Raw genomic sequence first — 7,489 nt, forward strand, 5'->3', positions numbered from 1 at the left:
TTTTAGGAACATATTTTAATCTTGTGAATGCATTTCTTTAGGTCTACATCTCTACACATGCCGAAATTAGGTAGAGAAAAAGAACAAGAAATTCAGCCACAGGGGTACAGGCAGATAAAGGCAGTGATTGATTCTCTAGAAAAACAGGTGCATGCATACAAGCCCACACTCACACATTCATACTAAAACCCAGAGCCAAATTTCTACTAGTTTTACTAGTAAGGACTAGTAAAACTAAGTCCTTAGAACTTGAATTCAATATTTTAAACTGACTATACAGAACAATCATGAAGTCACTTTTCTGTGTATTTCCTGTTATACACTGACAGGGTAAGAATTTATTGATCTACAAAATATGAATTCAAAGTCATCAAAATATGCAAGTGTTACAGCTTTTCAGCCACTAAAATAATCTGCCTAAGATATTACAAGCCTCATTCTCCTCTTTAATTCTAGACATTGGTGCATAGATGGCAATGGCAAGACTTATTCATTAATGAATTCTGCTTCCTGTAATCATTTCCTATGACAAGAACAGGGCTTAACTCTTATCATTGTGCCTCTTGGTATGATAAGGATGAATTCAGTGATCCGAGTAAGAAAACTAAGAAAATAGAATTTCCTGTGTTCCATGTTAGAAATTTATTCTTTTTATTTGAAAAAGAGGGATGTTGAATGTTTTATTTCTCTAAAGTTGAATCATATATAACACATATAGTATAATATATTAATATGCAATAAATAATACACACATATATATGTATATATATATATACTTGTATTTTTTAGTTTGTTGTTGGTCATGGAACTTGAACTCAGGGCCTGGGCTCTGTCCCTGAACTCTTTTTACTCTAGGTTAGCTCTCTACCACCTTGAGCCACAGCTCCGTTTCTGGTTCATTGGTGGTTAATTGGAAAGAAGGTAAGAGTCTCATGGACTTTCCTGCCTGTCTGGTTTCAAACCATGATCCTCAGATAGGCCATATCCCATGTAGCCTCCTATGTAGCCTGGATTGCAGGCATGAGACAGAGGCACCCAGCTTTTTAGTCATATTTTTAATACTGTCGTATCTACTTATTTTGCTAACAAAATATCAAGTAATGGCTTCTCACAACACATATCAATAGCTAGCTTTATTTGCCAGCTAATTCACAAATGCTGGCAGAAATGCCAGATTCTCAAAAATTGGCCACGTAAGATTGAGTTCAAATCTTGAAAATGAAACAAATTATTTTATTTACCTATTGATTTTTTAAAATTAAATCTTCTTGACTTAGGATTAAAAACAACAATAAATAAGTAAATTAATAAAGCCTTTCCAAGAGACTTTGGCTCTAATTGTTCCCCAAAGATTACAATAGTTTATTCCCTGGGCATTTTCTTCAGGGTATGCAATATTCCATACCTTTTGTGTGTACTGACCTCATGTTTTTGCCTTCTTAGCTGGTGATCTGTGCAATGCACTAGAGTCAAAAATGTCCTTATTGGTTGGGAGATTGGCCTAGTGGTAGAGTGCTTACCTAGCATGCACAAAGACCCAGATTCGATTCCTCGGTTACCACATACATAGAAAAAGCCAGAAGTGGTGCTGTGGTAGAGCACTAGTCTTGAAAAAGCCCAGTGCTCAGGCCCTGAATTCAAGACCCAGAACTGGCAAAAAATAAAAATAAAAAACAACCCGTCAAAACCTTCATTATGCTTTTCTTCTTGTCTAAACTTCACATTAAATTTTCCCATTGTCATGCTTGCTTTATCTCAGATAGTGTTTTAATGTCTCACATAATATTCATACGAACATCCATTACCCAAACTCAGCTTTATCCTAATTTTTTGGTAGTACTAGTATCTATTGAACACTTACACACTAGGCAGGTAGTCTACCTTTGGAAACTTACCTTTGCTCCACTTTTATTTTGTAATTTGTTTTAAAGGTAAAGTCTTTTATTTTTTCAAGGTTGCCCTTGGACTATGATTCCCCAAGATATTTCCTCCCTTATAGTTGCAATCACAGGCACACATCATTAACTGCCAGTCTGTTCACTGAGGTTTGGGCTTGCTAAATTTTTGTTTGTGCTTGTCTTACATCACTCTCTTCCTGATTTTTTCTTCCCAGGGTAGCTAAGGTTACAGGCATGAGTCCCTGTGCCCAGCTGAACATTAGAATACTGTGTTAGAGCTCAGCCAACATTATCAGAGAACCAGAATAAATAAACTATGTGTGGCACACTCACCTCATCTACATTAGTGAGGAAAATGAACTCTTTACATTTGACAAATGTAGCTTGAAGGTGGAATTCGGACCATCCATAGCCCAGATGTCATTTCTTTATGAATCTTGTCAATTCATGATTCCGAAGGCCTCTCCTTCAAGGGACACTCATGCTAAACAGTGAGTCTTTATTGTGTTGTACAGCAGAGCAATGCTACTATTTTATTTATGTTCCTAGAAAACTTGGTAGGTAAAGACAAGGAGTTATTGATAATATATGGATTTTTAAGCATTTGGCTTATAAAAAAACTTTCTTTTTTTTCAAATATTAGCATTCCCCTAGAGTATTCAAAGTGACTGCTGAACTGATCTGAGTTATAAAATGAACAACTCTTTTAGAAGATCTATGGAAAGTAGATTTCAAAGTCTAGACTGTCCTGCTAGGTAATGTTAGGCCAATTTCATCATCCTGAAACTAGTTTTTCTTATGGATCATTACTCGTGCTCCAACTGTAAGAATGGAAATCTTTTGTAAATGACCTGAGATACAGTGTACTCAGTAAATGATGGTGTGTAATGTACTTAACAAATGATGGCATAATAGGCATGATTCCTCTAAATTAGGCTAAATTACTGAGGATATGTTGAGATGTACAAAGTTACTCTCCCAGAAAGCCTAAAAGGAATAAAAAGAAAATTCACACTAAAATATATCCTTGTGAAAAGCTGACCCTGCTTGTTGTCAAATTAGTGTAAAATATATATATATATATATATATATATATATTTCTTAGTACTGGGGTAAAGAAAATAGGAATATATATGCATATATATATATTTTTTTTTGGCCAGTTGTGGGGCTTGAACTTGGAGCCTGAGCACTGTCTTTGAACTTTTCTCAATGCCTGAGTTCTACCACTTGAGCCACAGCCCCACTTCCACTTTTTTTTCTATGTATATGGTACTAAGGAATTGAACCCGGGTCTTTGTGCATGCTAGCCAAGCACTCTACCACTAGGCCAAACTCCCGGCCCCAGGATTTTATATTTTTGTAAATTGAAATAGTAACAATTTCCATGTACCCAATACATAACCTAAAATTAAGCAAAGTGTGATAAGGGGTGGTTTGGAGGTATAGGCAAGAACATTAAAAGGGGTGACACTGATCAAAATACACTGTATTCATAAACTGCTCATTAAACCGCAACTCCTTTATATGACTACTTACAAAAAAATACAGTTAAGGGGACGAGAGTTTGGCCTAGTTGTAGAGTGTTTGCCTAGCATGCATGATGACCCAGATTCGATTCCTGGGTACCACATACATAGAAAAATGCCGGAAACAATGCTGTGGCTCAAGTGCTAAAATTTAAGCCTTGAGAAAGCCCAAATACAGTACTCAGGCACTGAGCTCAAGCCTATGACTGGCAAAAATAAAAGAGGAACAGGAAGATAATGATGGTCAGATAAAAATGTGGTGGAAGAAAGGCTGAGGCTAGAAAGGAGGTCCTTTATATATGGTCCTATGTACTTAGCAGTTGGGCTATTGAGATACCTTGTTAAAAATACAATAGACATATTCTTGTTTTTAGAAATAAGGGGAAATATGCAACCTACTTTTCTTTGGGCCTGACTCAATTCACTTAATATAATTTTTCCAGGTCTTTCCATTTCCTTATGAATGGAAAAATGCCATTCTTTTTGATGGAAGCATAAAACTCCATTGTGTATATATACCATGTCTTCTTGATCCATTCATCTACTGAGGGGTATTTGGACTTATTCTATATCTTAGCTGTAGTAAATAGCTGTGCTGGTAGCTTTAGTATGGCCTTGTTTCATGGTCATCTGAATAAAGGCAACAACCCTGTTCATCACCTTTACAATAAAAATGTAAGAATTGAGCCTTATAGCAAGATTGGTTTTAAAGGAAGCCTTTCAACTTTTCAGCTACCAGATGATTCAGCCAAAAGCAAGCATGGACTGGGATCAATTGTATGAAACTTGAAAGGTTGCATATTGCAACTAGATCTAAGGTGTACTAATACAAAGAATGTTTTAAATATATATTTAAATGTTATCAGCAAATGAGGTACTCATTACTCTCTCACTTCAAGTACTAAGTCTCTGCATTTCTTTTTTAATGGATGTGTATCCATTAAATCGTAACTTCTTTAAAGTAACACTTGTCACTAAGCTTTTATGAGTTGTCCTTTTCATAGGATATCATAGGGTAGCCTTGAAGGAAATGAAACCTACTAAGCATGAATTACAGTAAACAAATATCTGCAGAAAAAAGGAATGTTCATTTCTGCACTATTCACAATAGCCAAGTATTGGAAACAATCCCGATGCCCTACTGCAGATGAATGGATACAAAAACATGTGGTACATATATACAATGGAATTCTACATAGCCAACAGACAAGATAAAATAATGACATTCACAGGGAAGTGGATGAGCTAGAGCAAATCATGTTGAGTGAGACAAGTCAAGACCAAAGGAAAAAAAGATACATGATATCCTTAATATGTGGCTATAAGATCCAAACTGTACAAGAGAAATGACTCAATATTTGCATACCCAATGCTATGGACATGGTATTGGAAATGTAAGTACAACTACATAGACATAAAAATTTATGACTCTATAGACATAATCTTTTATTACATAGATTAATATGTATCTATGGCATACAAACCCTCAGCCTAATTTTAATTATGTTCTAAAATCTAAGTGCCAGTGATTGTATACAGAGATTCCCTTCTTGAATACTTATTTGTTAAACATGTCATTTGAAATATGATGTAAAAATCAAAGTTAATAGATTCTTTAAATAAAAAAAAATGTCCTCCATAAAAGTTATGTATCAGAAACCTTTCAAGGCAGAAGTTAGAACAATGGCAAATTTCAAGTTTCAAGAAAAAAAAGAAAAGAAGAAATAAATGAAGAATGAAGGGAGGGAGGGAAGGAAGGAAAGAAGGAAGGAAGGAAGGAAGGGTGGGAGGGAGGGAAGAAACTGACATCTAGAAGTACAACATTCAATGGTCCATCCAAATTGGAGAAAAATTTTAAAAAGTAGAGAATAACAAAATATTTTAATTATCATTACATATTTTGATGAATATCAGATTCATCTGCAATAAATATATGATATAAAATATATAGGCAGAAATGGAAACATGCTAGTAATTTGCTTAGCGATTTTGTCACAATTTTGTCATAAATTTTTCAATAACACACGTGCATCCAAATGTAGTTGTGACAACTCAAGTTTGGCAGTACTTTAGTTTTTAACTACAGGCCTTGCTTTTATTAGACAATGCTCTGCTACTTGAATACATCCCCAGAACTTCCCTGAAGCTTTTGATGTAGACAATAGGATGAAAGACAAATTATTACCTACACTTGGCAAACAAGGCCTAGATAATTTGAATAATATAGCCAGATCAAATCAATTGTAAAGCAGGACAATCAGTCTCTGTGTTACTCTTATTATTTATTTATTTATTTATTTTGCCAGTCCTGGAGCTTGAACTCAGGAACTGAACACTGTCCTTAGGATTTCTCAAGCTAAGCACTCTACCACTTGAGCCACAGCACCACTTCAGGCTTTTTCTATGTATGTGGTACCAAGGAATCAAATCCGAGAATTCATGCATGCTAGGCAAGCACTCTACCACTAGGCCAAAGTCCTGGCCCTTAGACTCTTTTTTTCAATTATTCTTAGTTTCACTATTAAAAAAAAAACCTCTCCTCAGAGTATAAAATATTTGCATATATTACCCTCAATACAGATGCACACTATCAAGTATTTGGGAAGTTTTGTTTTTCATATTTTTATTTTGAGAAAGTCATGCCACACAGAATCAGACAAACTAGCACAGGAAGTGACACAGAAGTAACAATGGAAATGGCAAAGTGATTCCAGGGTGGTGCCAAGAAAACTTCAAGATATACGCAGGGTCCATTATCATAAAAAAGGGATAAGAACTGAAATTCTTGTTTCTTTCTCATAGTCTCTTAAGTACTTAGAAGTCTTAGCTTCTAGCAGTTGATTATTATAGACCACAGGAATCTGGCTGAGATCTTAAGTAGACAACAAGCAAAGAGGTTTCATGGCACTAGGGGAGCCTGAAACTTTGTCGTTAGAAATTTAAGATGAAGTTAGAGTTGTTTACTTCACACCTGTTCACAGTATCTTAGAGCCAAGAATTAGAAGAAAAAAATCTACCAATTGTCAAACACATTTCCTCAAGACTCAACTGAATTCAGCTACAAAATTGCTAAGTTTATGATTAATATCAGGATTCTCCCTTGTAGCCTGTCATTTTGTCCTATGATTTTCAGTAGAGAAGAAGTTATCATGTTATGTTTTAAAACACAAAGCACCTCAGCTTAAAGCAGGAAACTTGAAACCCCACTGAGACATCTTCTATTCTAACAAGACAGAGTTTATCATAGCAAATAATATATGGCCACTTACATCTCACAAATCTGAATATAATTCTCTACTCCTTCATATCTTGTAAGTATATCTAAGGAACTCACTGGTCCTCATTTTGTTAACTAAAATACAAGTCAATCAATAGCTCTTTCACACAGTGTTCAAGAGTAAATAGCCATTCAGTGGGTGTTAGCTCCCTTTGAACCAAGTCCAATTTCAAGTACAATGAATGTTCCTTCATAACATGTGTTTGTTTCTGAATAACACAAAAAATTCTCCCTTGCATTTTCTTCTTTTCCATAGTTCTTACTTTTGAAATAAGACCTACCAGTGTCCATATATGCACTACAGGACATGTAATTAAATCCAGATTCAAGCAAGGGAGGTAACAGCTACCTGAACAAGTCTCCTGTCTAAGTTCATCTTCACAGAAGCCTGACTCAGTGGCAGTTTGCATAGGAAATGGTGATGACTGATTGGTTGAACCTTTCTCACAGGTAGAACTTCCAATTCAAATGATGCCTGTGCAATCCTAATCCTAGGCATATTTAATGCCTTGCCAGGAGATGATCCATACTCTGATCATTATTTCAAGGTCATTGTTGCCACTGATTTATGTTCCCACACGCAGCATATGACATGGCACACACTGAACAGGCTAGAGGAGGTAACTGTACAAAGATCCCCTTGATGATCATCAAATTCGGGGCAAGGAAAGGAAACAAAGCATTTGATTAGGTTGAAACAACAGAGTAAGTCTCTTTTGGCTTACATATTTGCCCTTAAAGGAACAATTAATTTAATAAGGACACATGTTTGTTATGAGGATTGT

This window comes from Megascapheus bottae, chromosome 16, assembly GCF_031878675.1.
Source record: "Megascapheus bottae isolate mThoBot1 chromosome 16, mThoBot2.hap1, whole genome shotgun sequence".
Classification (NCBI taxonomy): Eukaryota; Metazoa; Chordata; class Mammalia; order Rodentia; family Geomyidae; genus Megascapheus; species Megascapheus bottae.